Here is an 11,042-nt window from a genome sequence, read left to right on the forward strand (position 1 = left end):
GAAGACCAGCTGCCCTTGAGGGCCAGCTAAGCAGGACCTGGCTAAAGCCACGCTCTCCCCTCTACCTCGATCCTCCTTGCTTACAGTTAAGATACGAACACCAGACATTCCCAGAGCTCTGGCCGACATCACACCCAGGCAGGTCCCAGAGGTCTGAGGGCATTTGTGGAAAGTGAACCCCAGGGCTCCCAGGCAGCCTTCAGAAGGAAAAGGGGTCACCCTTTGGGGCAATATTTGGAATCAAATGGTACACCACACAGGCCTGGTTCAGAAGTAGGGCCTAAACAGTTTTGGGGTCCTTGGTAGAGGGGAGGAGAGACATAGGACGTGAGGGATAAAAGAAAAAGAGTCCCACATCCAGTGGGCCCTTCAACCTGGGATCTCGTAGCTCGGCCCAGGCGTGGTGCCAGGTTTGCCCGGAAGACAGTCTCCACCCCGAGAGGCCCAGCGCTGACTCAGGTAGGCAGGGCCCCTTCCCTAATGCTGGAGGCTCCCACCGTCAGTTCGCCCCTGGAAAAGCTCTGCTTTGGGGCTCGGCATGCACAGCTGGCCTCGAGTGTCCTGAGGCTTCCCCAGGACTGGGAAAGGGCCAAACTGGGAGGGGTGACAAGCGTTCCCTGGCCAGGGGCAAAGTAAGCCCAGGCTCTGTGGAGTGGAGGGAGAAAAGTGTCCCTTGGGCACTAGCCCTGGGCCTAGAGCCCAGTCTCCCCTCACTGGAGTACCAGAGTGGGCCTCTGCCGTCACCAGCTGGGCCTCTGCCGTCACCAGCCCCTTCCTTTCACTCAGGCTGAGCCTGCTGACTTGATCTAAGGGGAACTCTCCTAGTGGCCACTCTTCCCTTCCCGGCCAATGACTCTTTATCCTTCCCCTGAATTTTACTACCCTGTGTCAGTGCCTGGCTCCCTTTAGCAATTCTTTACAGATCCTGTGTTTGGGTGGGAGAGAAGAAGGAGGCAAGGGTGATCTCAGAACAAAAAAAAAGGGGAAAACATACCCGGCTGGAGAAAGGGACAAGGACTACCAGCGACTTCCATTCAGCAGAACCCACAGCAGAACCTGTCAGGCAGCGAGGGCAAAGTACAGAGGCCGGGAAGAGCCAGGCCCAGGGCGGGGGCTGCGGCTCCGCCAGCCACCCTTACTCAGCCGAAGCAGGCGACACCTTCCACCACCTCCTCAGTGAAAAGTAGCGAAGCAGCCAGGCCCAGCGGCTCCTGCCTGGGAACCTGGACTGTGTCGCAACCGAAACCACCACTAGTAGAGAGAGACCAGGCTTGGCAAGGAGAGCAACGGGTGCAAAGCCCCGCGGCTTCTCTCGGGCCAGGGCCTAGTGGCCAGGAAATGCATGCACTTTAGGATAGTACACCAGGAGCCAGGTGGGAGGAAAGGGGCAGGAGGGGAACAGGAAGGAAGGGAGACTGAGAGAGAAAGGGGCGGGTTTAGATCAACTTCCTTCTCCCTTCCCCTCCCCCTCCCCGGAAGTGGGCTGCCCCACCCTCCCCAAGGTGCTCGGCTGGGTAACAGCTGGGAGAGGGTGAGGAGGAGACGCAGTCCAGCCAAGACTGTCATAAAGTCTTTATCTCACTTGCAGCAGGTGGGGAGCTGGGTTAGGGCTCAAATCTGCCGTGGGGCGGGATGGGGCAGGAAGGAGTACGAGTGAATGAGACCTGCTGACCCAGACAGGGGCAAGGCCAGCAAGTCACCCCCTGAGAACAAGGGTAGGGGAGGCGCTGGGCAGAAAGCAGCCATCCAACAGTGGCAGATGGACCTCCTACTCCATGAAAAGCTGTGTTTAACCTTAGAAAAATGCATATCATACTTACAAACTACTTTGGACATAATTTCAGGGGGCCTGGGGAATTTGAAGCCCCTTAGAGGTCTATGGGTTCTAGACTAAGAATCTTTGTCATTGACAAGAGAATGAGATGTTTAACCCTAAATTTTGCCCAAAGGCTGGGTAACAAACCAAATGTCCCTCTGAGTCCCTCCCAGCCCTGCTTCTGGGAGGGCCTAGGGGCAGCAGGGGCGGCAGTTCTCACACCTTCCTCACACCTTCGCCCTGCAAAGCCCCTGCTGACTGTGCAGCGAGGTGGAGCCCCTCCTTGTCCCCCGCTGTGTTCTAGTCCCCGCCTTTCTTCCGGTTCCCTGATCAACTTCGTATTCATTCTACTCTTCTTGGCTAGGATCTTTCCCATGAAGCAACTCACTGAAGACCACATGCTGCTAGGCCATAATTCCCTCTAGGGAAGGGCAAAAGCTCCTCTGTGCCCAGCACCTGAGCACAGACACCTGGAGATCATGCTACTTCCGTGTTTGCCTTACACACAACATTCAACATTTCTGATACCACCGTCAGCCAGCACATACTTCCTGTGTTCTCCACACCAGAAAGCACCCATTTTAGAGATAGGAAACTGAAGCACAGAGGTGAAGAGACTTGTCCAAGGTCCTACAGCCTCCCATGCAGAGCTGGGACTGGAGCCCAGGGCTTCCGTGCCTACTTCATCACTCTGCTGTCCCCTTTACCAGCTCATCAACTCTTCTTGATGCTTAATATGCTCTCCCTCCCCACCCCCCAGCAAAGAAGATAAGTCCCTGGCTCTTCCTCCAGCCTAGAAGGGGCAAGATGTGAAGACGTGAGAAAGCTGCCTGGGACCACAAGAATGCCAATGTCAGGTTAAGGCCAGTGGTGAAGGCCTACCCAGGTGGTCCCATAGCGACCCTTCCTCTCACTCCTTAAAGTGGGCCTTGATCTCAGTGGAAGATGTCGGGGTTTATTCTGGACCCTGGGCCCAGGCTGGCCTGGGACCACCTGTGCCCCTTTACTCAGAAGCCAGAGTGGGATCAAACGGCTTTATTTCTCTAGTCGCTAGGGCTTTGCAGTGCGACTGAAGGATTGTTTCCCCAATCCTATTTTCAGGAGGCAGGAAGGGGTTTTCTCTACTGAGAAAGTACCAAGCACTGACCTCAAAGAGAGGCTGGAGAGAGATGGGGTAGGACTGAGATGAAAAGTCACGTGGCCCTGGCAAGTCACTAGTTCTTTAACCCTTCCTCCTTCACTGCATCCAGGAGCTTTCTTTGCATCCTTTGATCCCCAGCAACTGTCATTCTCAACTGCCAACAGTCAATAAACCAGTGGAGCATTCTGGGTAGGAGAGATCTTATAAAGCTGTGGTAAGCACTGACCTGCAGAGAGGATGGATGCACTTCCCACCCCTGAAATTAACTGTGATAGCTCCACCTAGGACCCCCACCTACCCTTAATACCCCATTGTAGAGGGGAGGTGGGGCTGTGTCAAACTCAAAGGGCTATTCCCTTTTCCCAGCCAGGGTGGGTCCCTCCCTAACAAAGGAGACCAGCAGAGCCTGCAGCTGAAGCACAAAGCCAAAAGCAAGGGTAAGGTCTCTGCCCTTTACTCTCTGAGCTACAAGCCTCACCACAGAGCGGGGAGACCGGCACTGCAGCCGGGCCTCAAAGCAGCCACAGCTGAAGCCGGGGCCTGCCTGGGAAGACCAGCAGGCAAGAACCTGGCAGGAGATCAGAATCGAGCCACCTTCAGCTCACTCCCCTAGGTGCATGGACGCCACGATGCAATGAGCACCCCGCAGTCTCCTGTCTTCAGAGCCACCTGGAATGCTGGGATCCTTTTCAGACCCAGTGGATTCTACTGAGTAACCAGAGCCTCAGAAGCTTTCAGCACCACTTCACTCCTGAGAATCTGCTCACCGCGTTTGGTCTGTATCTCACTCCCCAGTTACCATTGGGGATTCAGCAAACCGTTGTTGAGTGCCAAGCCAGAGCCAGTTGCAAAGTTCAGAGAGATCTGGTCCCGGCCTTCTAGAAACTTGGAGGAGGGGAACTGCACATGAGACTCACTTCGGTATCTCCGCTTGCTGTGTAAAGGGAGGTGGGACAGCACAGCAAGGCTCTGGAGGCAGACGGACCTGGGCAGGAGCCCTGTCTTTGCTCCTTACTAGCTGACTGAACACGAGCAAGATTACTTGACATCTCTAAGTCTCAGTTTCCTCACTTGAGACACGAGGACACTAGCTATAACCACTTCGCAGGATCGGTGTGACTATGAAATGAGGAAATTCGCACAGTGCTGACCATGGTGTCTCCTGTGCGATAAGGTCTCGACAACGTTTCCTATGACCTCTCTTCACTTTCGGGCAGGAACCTTTGTTTCCCATCTCAAGGGGTCCTCTGAGACAACTACCAGTGCAGCAAAGCTGGTACTCCTTCTAGTACCAGGAGAAGTCACATTTCTACCATGGCTGGGCCGTCACACCAAAAGGACCCTTTCCTAACAAAACCACTCGGGCCAAGAGGAGCAGGTGAATGAGAAGGCAGCCACGCCTCTGCCCTCCGAGTAGCCAAGAGAAGGAAGGTGTGCCTGTTCTTCCCTTCCTCAACAGCTCCTTAACTCCTTCCTCCCAGAGAAGACCCAAGAAACAGCTGACATACCCGTACCACATGGTGCCAAGGGCTGGGGGAAGCACACACTGCCAGCCTCGCACTCCATTCAGCTCCTCCCCTACCAGTGAGTTACTGTAACCATGGAGACCAACAAGTTTCTCCATATCACAGGAGCACGCCAGCCTGCCAGCAGCCCTGAGCTCTGGGGGAGGCAGAAGGCAGCCTGCAGCAGAAAGGTTTGGCTCACTTTACAGAAGATTGTGGGGAGCTGATGGAAACTAACCAGTGCAGCTGAGGTGCCTGGGCCTCCCTCTAACTTCCCTTTCTTTGCCAAGTAATTTATGTTTTTAGCACGCTGTCTGGCTGTATCTGGTGTGGTGGTGAAGGGCGTCCTCTGGAGTTAGACCTGCGGTGGGACCCCAGCTCCACCACTCTGGCTGCGGTGTAGGAAAGGGAGCAGAACCACGGTATGAAGAGCTACACAGATACACATGCACTCAATGTAAAGCTCCAGCTATCATATAATGCCTTCTTTTAAGTGATCCAGGTAAGTAAACCCTCTCATCCCTTGTTTATCCTCAATCCTTTTGTTCAAAGAGTTCTCCAGACACTTCTTAGCTAAGAGTGATCTTTACCATCTCCGGACTCTCCCACTTGTTGTACCCATCCATCTCTTCTGACTCTACGTCTCCATGCGCTCTGAGCAGTCAGAGCCAGAGTCTTACACGCCTCTGTGCTAACAGTGCTTGCACCTAGATAGCCCATGTTAAAATACTTATGGAATCAAAGTAGTACAACTTTCTGATCCTACCCCCTCCCCTCCCAAGGAGATAAATAAAACAAGGGCAGAGGAAGGAAGATCAAACCTCTTGTCATGAGATCCCCTTCCTCTCTTTCAAGGCATCAGTTGCCCTTTGAAGTTGGTTGGTTACTGTCACTCCTTCCCACTAGGGAACACTACAAAGGGAGGGACCCTGGTCTGTCTGATTCACGGCCCACAACGATGCCTAAGCACAGAGAAGTAGTATTCAATAAAGTACTGAACAAATAAATGTGTACAAAATGAGAAAACATGCTGGGGCATCTTCACGATGGCTCCAGGATTCACACCAAAAACCCGCACCAGTGTACGCTGCAGACAATAATATCCGAGGGGAAGTGGCCACGAGATCTCCTGTCCCAAGGATGGATGCCATCTATGGAGTGTCGCTTCCACTACCAAGCTTTCTCAGGTGGTGCTAAGGCCCTTAGTGCTGTCTCCTGACACAAAGCTTGAGGCAAAGATGGTAACCAAGGCGAACTGGTAACAGATTGAGAATACAGGCACAACCCAGGACCAGAAGAGCCCCCACCCTCTCCCCCCACACCCCCTCATCTCTAGCCCCGCCTCAATCAAGCCCAAGCCCTCCTCTCACTACACTGGGGGAACCCTCTCCTCCGAACTCCCTGCTGTCCAAGCACCATCAGGCCCTCCCACTTCAGACAGTTCTCTCTGCCTCTCTCCAGTCAATCCCTCCACTGCTTTGCTATCAAAACCATTGTGTCTTGCTGTGACAATGGAATGCTGCTGGAGCCATTCTCGGAGCTCTTGATTTGGGGAAGCAACAGTGAGTGACTTGTAGACGTGTGGGAGACATTTATGTTTGCCACGCTGAGAGCTCTGCTTTCATATTTCCTCCTTGAACCAGCGTGCTGTTTATAAAGCCCTGTCGACCCTAGAAGGCCAAAAGAAGTCACCAACACACACCTGCCCCCTGTCCTGCTGCACACATCAGCATGCCCATCCTGCCCCTCCCCCCTCCCCAAACTGCCTCCTGGTACAAAAAAGCAAAGGAACTAAAAACGGCAGCTGGGGAGCTCAGTTGACTCACCCAGCATAATCATCTCCTCCCAGAATCTCCCATCTTCTCCTAGGGTTTTTGCCAACACAAAGTAAAAAAGAAGCACGAGATCTTAAAAAAAAAAAAAAAAAAAACAGCGTTTATGCAACAGCCTTTCTACCTGGGTGCAGATTTAACCCTTTGTCTCTGCCCTTTCCAGTGCAGTTTCCTTAAACCCAGCCCCGCGCTGGGACACAGGCCTTCCGGGTCCTACCCAGCCCAGCCCCACTGGAAGGTGCTGAAAAGGCACGTGCCTGCTCCCACTCCGTCTTCCTCTGGAATTGGAAAGGGAACTGCCGACCTACTCCTCCAGTTTCAAAGAGGGAGCCGAAGGAGGAAATGTCAGAAAAAAACACGGGGATGAAGTCTGCTGCCCCGGAAGTCGTCGTGGCCAGAGGTCAGACTGCAAACAGAAGAACAGACCGTGACCACCGCTCTCACCTCAGAACTGTCCCCACCTAGCTGGGCTGCAATGTGGCTGCTCCACTCAAGTGACCGCTAAAAATCCAACTGGCTGCTCTTTCCATAAGCAAAACTCCACCGGGCTGTCCCTGCTCATAGGCGGAAGTGTTATCTTCTTCCTACAGCAGACGGATCGTTAAAAACCCAAGCAGGTAACGGCACCTGTTTCCGGTGCTAGGTGGCAATGGGTCAAGTCAGCCCAAATTGAGAATTCAGTCTCACCTGTCCCTCAGAACCACCATGAAAGACGAGTACAGCTCTCTAGCAACCTTTCTGGGTAGGAAGTGGAGTATCTGTTTTTTTTCTTGTCATTGTCATTTGGCATCCAGAAGGACAACTTACTTTTGTGATAGATGGTGCTATGGCTGCAAAGTGATACGAACACTTCCACAGGCATATGCAAATCTTTCGCAGCATATTAGTCAAGAAATCCCCAACTTACCGAAAATTCCGTTCTGAGGAGGAACTATTTATCCACAGAAACACGTTACAAATGGAGTCTGTGTTCTCAAGGTAGCCCATGAGGGCCCACCATTGTACCTGAAATAGTGTATTAACTATACTTAAGATTTTAATCATAGTCCAGAACAAGGAAATTGATTCAGTGTTCCCAAGCGAACATATCTTTGTTTTCTAAGCAGCATGGGCAGCAGAAATGGGGGCTCCCTAACCTTCAAACCCTGGGTGAGGGCTTGAAACAAGAGGACTTGAGGTGAGGGAGGGGGACTTCAAAGCATTTGAGGTGGCTGGGAAGGAGGGAAGGTCTAAGGAGATAGGAACCCAGGTGGAGATGAGGCTCAAGGAAAGGAATTTTGAATGCGAAGTGCCTTACAGGAGAGGAGAGCTAATTAAGGAAGACCAGGTAGAACTTATAGTTAGAGAAAAAAATGGGGGCCTCGGACAGTCCCCTGACATATCTGGAGCAAAGGCTCTTTAGAACAGTCTCTCCGCTCGGCAACTGAAGCCGGAGATATACCTCATGTCTACCTCGCTGTGTCTGTCGCTGCCACTGCAGTCTCAACCCTGGGCCGAGGGCAGAGACTGCTGGATCCTGTTACTAAGTGGCTGTGACCTGGGCAGGTGCCTTGGCTAGCTTGCCTGATAGAGGAGGACTCATTGGTCAGAAGTTAGGTGGAGAAGATTGGAAAGCACAAGCTTCTCAGTGAAGCTGAGTACGTGTCAGCTTCTGACTTTAGACCTGTGTTGCCCCCCAAAGCCAAACACTGTTATCTTCTGGTGGCAATGACAATTCTACTCCAGGAAGCCCCTAGTTGCCTGTGCACTTGGCCTAGGAGCAGAGTATGGTAAATGAGATGACGGCCATTTTCCATGACAAGTGCCTTTGTAAAAAGCACTTTTTATAGTTAATTCATCTTTCCAGAGAGAGTCTGATTGTCCTGGTTTCTAAGAGAAGGGAGTGGTCCAGAAAAGGCCGGCTTGGCGCTGGCCAAGGCAGCAGGGAGACGTGCGTTCGGACCAGTGTTGGAGGGTCTGAGCTTTCTGACCTCCGTGATTGATATAAACCTGGGAGTAGGACTCTGGCACCGATTAGCTCATGTGCTGGTGGAAGCCCAGGCGGTGCTGGGAGGAAGGGGGCCACTTTCGGGCATTGTTCGATGTTATTACACAGACTATAGACAAGACGATGCTGGTTATTGTGAAGGAGGCAAGCAGCCAAGTCTGTAGCTCTTCACCTCCAAATTCACTCAGAGGTCAGGGAAGAAAGGATGGCTCTACAAAAAGCAATATAGATCCTCCCCCAACAAATCCTGAAGGGCAGCTCTAATTGCCAATAGGCATGGTCACTTAAATAAAGACCTGAAGATTGAGAGGAAAAAATGCACCCAGGATACCTCTGACCAGAAGAATCTAGCTGGGCAGAAGGCCACTGCTACATATTCTGTTATGGCCAGTCCAAACAACCACCAAAGACCGACCCATGCACATAAAGGGGTCTCTACCAAGAGAAGGTGTTAAGGCACAAATTATCAATTATCCAACACCATCCAAAATACTTAGAACAATGCCTGCATATACTAAATGCTCACAACATGCTAGCTATTATTATAATCCCAAATGCTTTCCTAACTCATCTGTCAATTACCAGAAAAAGATATGGCTTGGGGCTCTAACTTCTTTCCCCAATGATACCGCAAATGCTCTCTATTTCTAAAAAGAGATGGATCTTTTTGAACTGGCCTAAGAGAGCTCTAGAGTCAAAGGCCAAGATCTGGTCATCAATTTTCGCACGGCTTGGACTTGAACTTGAGTTTCTTGCAGAGCAGAAAAGGCTCAAATGTTTTTTTATCCCCTCTACTCTCTCCTGATAAGAAACACTTTAAACATATATATCTCACCCTAGGAGAATCCAGAGTACACAACACAGCTCCTGATATATACAATGTCAGCAATCGTGCCAAGATTTTCTAGATAATCTGAACCTGGAAATTTTGCAAATTAATAGTCACAATGGGAAATGTGAGTAGCATTTAAGAAATACACACGCACAGAGTGTGGCTAGCATCCCTACTTGTTATGTACTGAGAAGTGCTGCCTCTTCAGTAGTGAGGTAAAAGAAACCTGTTTTGGGAGGAGGGGTGAAAACTTAGCTGCACTCCCAGCACCTAAGTGTCTCTGGCTTGGAGACTCAACAGCCTCTGTGGCAGCCAGGGTCCCACCGCCAGCTGCTCTTCACACAAGACAACGAGATCACTGTCTGGGCAGGTGGGATTTTTGGTGTTGGGTTTTGTACCCCATGAACTGGCGTGCATCTGTCAGAGGGGCAGTTTCCTGAACCAGCTGCATGTCCTGGGTCCCTGCAGACTGGATGTGAGATATAGCAGAAAGATAAACGAGATGCTAGGAGTAGGAATTCAGGGATAATAAAGGCAAGAAGGAATGAAATTGTCCAGCTCTCTTTTTCTCACTCCTGTCAATGGGAGCTGACTTTTCCTACCTGACCCTAAGGATCACAATCGCTTCCATTTACCCTCCTGGCCGACCCAGTCTTCCTCCTGGCATTTCCACCTCTTCACCCTGACAGCTGTACCACATCAAGTGACTGTGGTATCTCAAGTTGATGCTGGTTACCCCATGAAGAGATAACTAGGGTCATGTGAGCTGGCCTGACATGTTCTGCTGCACTTGTTTATAGGCAAGAGGATTAAAACAACCTGTCAGGGGAGGGGAGGGGGCAAACCCTTATACAGGGCCAGCACTGGGAACACAGCACAGAGGCCTCCCGCCAAGAAATCTTTTGCTCAAATATAAAGCAGAAATCTCTCACCAAATGCCAAACCAGCTAACTATGCCAAATACCACTCACTTATGATCCAGTGACCTTGAGGCACTGTTCAATTTTTTCGATGTTCTTCGTATGAAAGGTTTGGGATTTTTTAGGGGGTGGAGAGACTACAGGGATGAGTAATACAGGACCCCACCAAGAGCCTCAAATTAAGTTAATATGGAAGCAAAGCCTTCCTGGCCCACCAAGAAATGTGGTGTAGGGCTTAAGAAAGAGGGAGCTTTCAAGGGTATATTTGGATAAAGAAAGCACTCGTTCTTAGATTCCTAAATGCCCAATCAAAAATCTAACTACCAAAACAGAACTTCCAATGACCATTTCTCACCCTATTCAAAGTCAGAACTGGGAGACAAATTAGGGACAGCTCCAGGTCACATGGGCTCAGGCAGCAGGGAGTCTGCAGACCAGGTCAGGGCTGTTCTGACCAGAGGGTCAACCTGACAATGACAGCACTAGCCATAAGACACAGCAAGAGGGGCAGACAGTCAGCCCCTGAGCCTGTGGCTCCGGGTAGTCTAGGATCTTGACAGTGATTCTGCAGATGCTGGGCCCTGGCTCTGCAAAATTAGATTCTTTCTCCAAAGCTCCTCCGCAAAACCATTTGTCACAGCCCCTAAATAACCGATCCTCCCCTCAGCAAGCTTGGGCTGCTCTGCGGGGTCTCTGCCTTAGGCACTCAGCCTTAGCAGCAAGAGGATGTTTCCATGTGGGTGTTCCCATGGCTGGCTGAAGAGTTCGGCAGAAGAGGGCTAGGGTGGTGTCCTTTCTCTAGCCAGAACACGATATGCCCGCTGGTCACCTGCGCTCCCTCTCCAACATGCCCTTTCTACCAAAGGAGCAGCTACCACTTTCCTAACCTTCCTATGAAAACTGAAGGTAGTAAGTCCAGCTTAAGAACTAAAGCAACTGGCTTAGGAAAAAAGGGATATTGTGCTGCAAGGGATTCCAAGATTAAACTCCCCGTCCACCCACCAAGCTC

General features: G+C 51.3%; 1 protein-coding gene across 9 annotated transcripts in view; it reads right to left on the reverse strand.

Moving 5' to 3' along the window:
- MARK2 (microtubule affinity regulating kinase 2) overlaps positions 1-11,042 on the reverse strand; it is a 51,372-nt gene that overhangs the window by 17,786 nt on the left and 22,544 nt on the right. The window contains exon 1 of one of the 9 annotated variants that reach the window (XM_015588833.2): positions 995-1,410. The exons of 7 other annotated variants lie outside the window; for them this stretch is intronic. The gene's annotated coding sequence lies outside the window, so the exon portion shown is untranslated. Of the gene's footprint in view, positions 1-994; positions 1,411-11,042 lie in introns of those variants that run through there. One more of the 9 variants, XM_025046194.1, reaches the window with a different exon arrangement.

This window comes from Pteropus alecto, unplaced genomic scaffold (genome assembly GCF_000325575.1).
Source record: "Pteropus alecto unplaced genomic scaffold, ASM32557v1 scaffold43, whole genome shotgun sequence".
Taxonomy (NCBI): domain Eukaryota; kingdom Metazoa; phylum Chordata; class Mammalia; order Chiroptera; family Pteropodidae; genus Pteropus; species Pteropus alecto.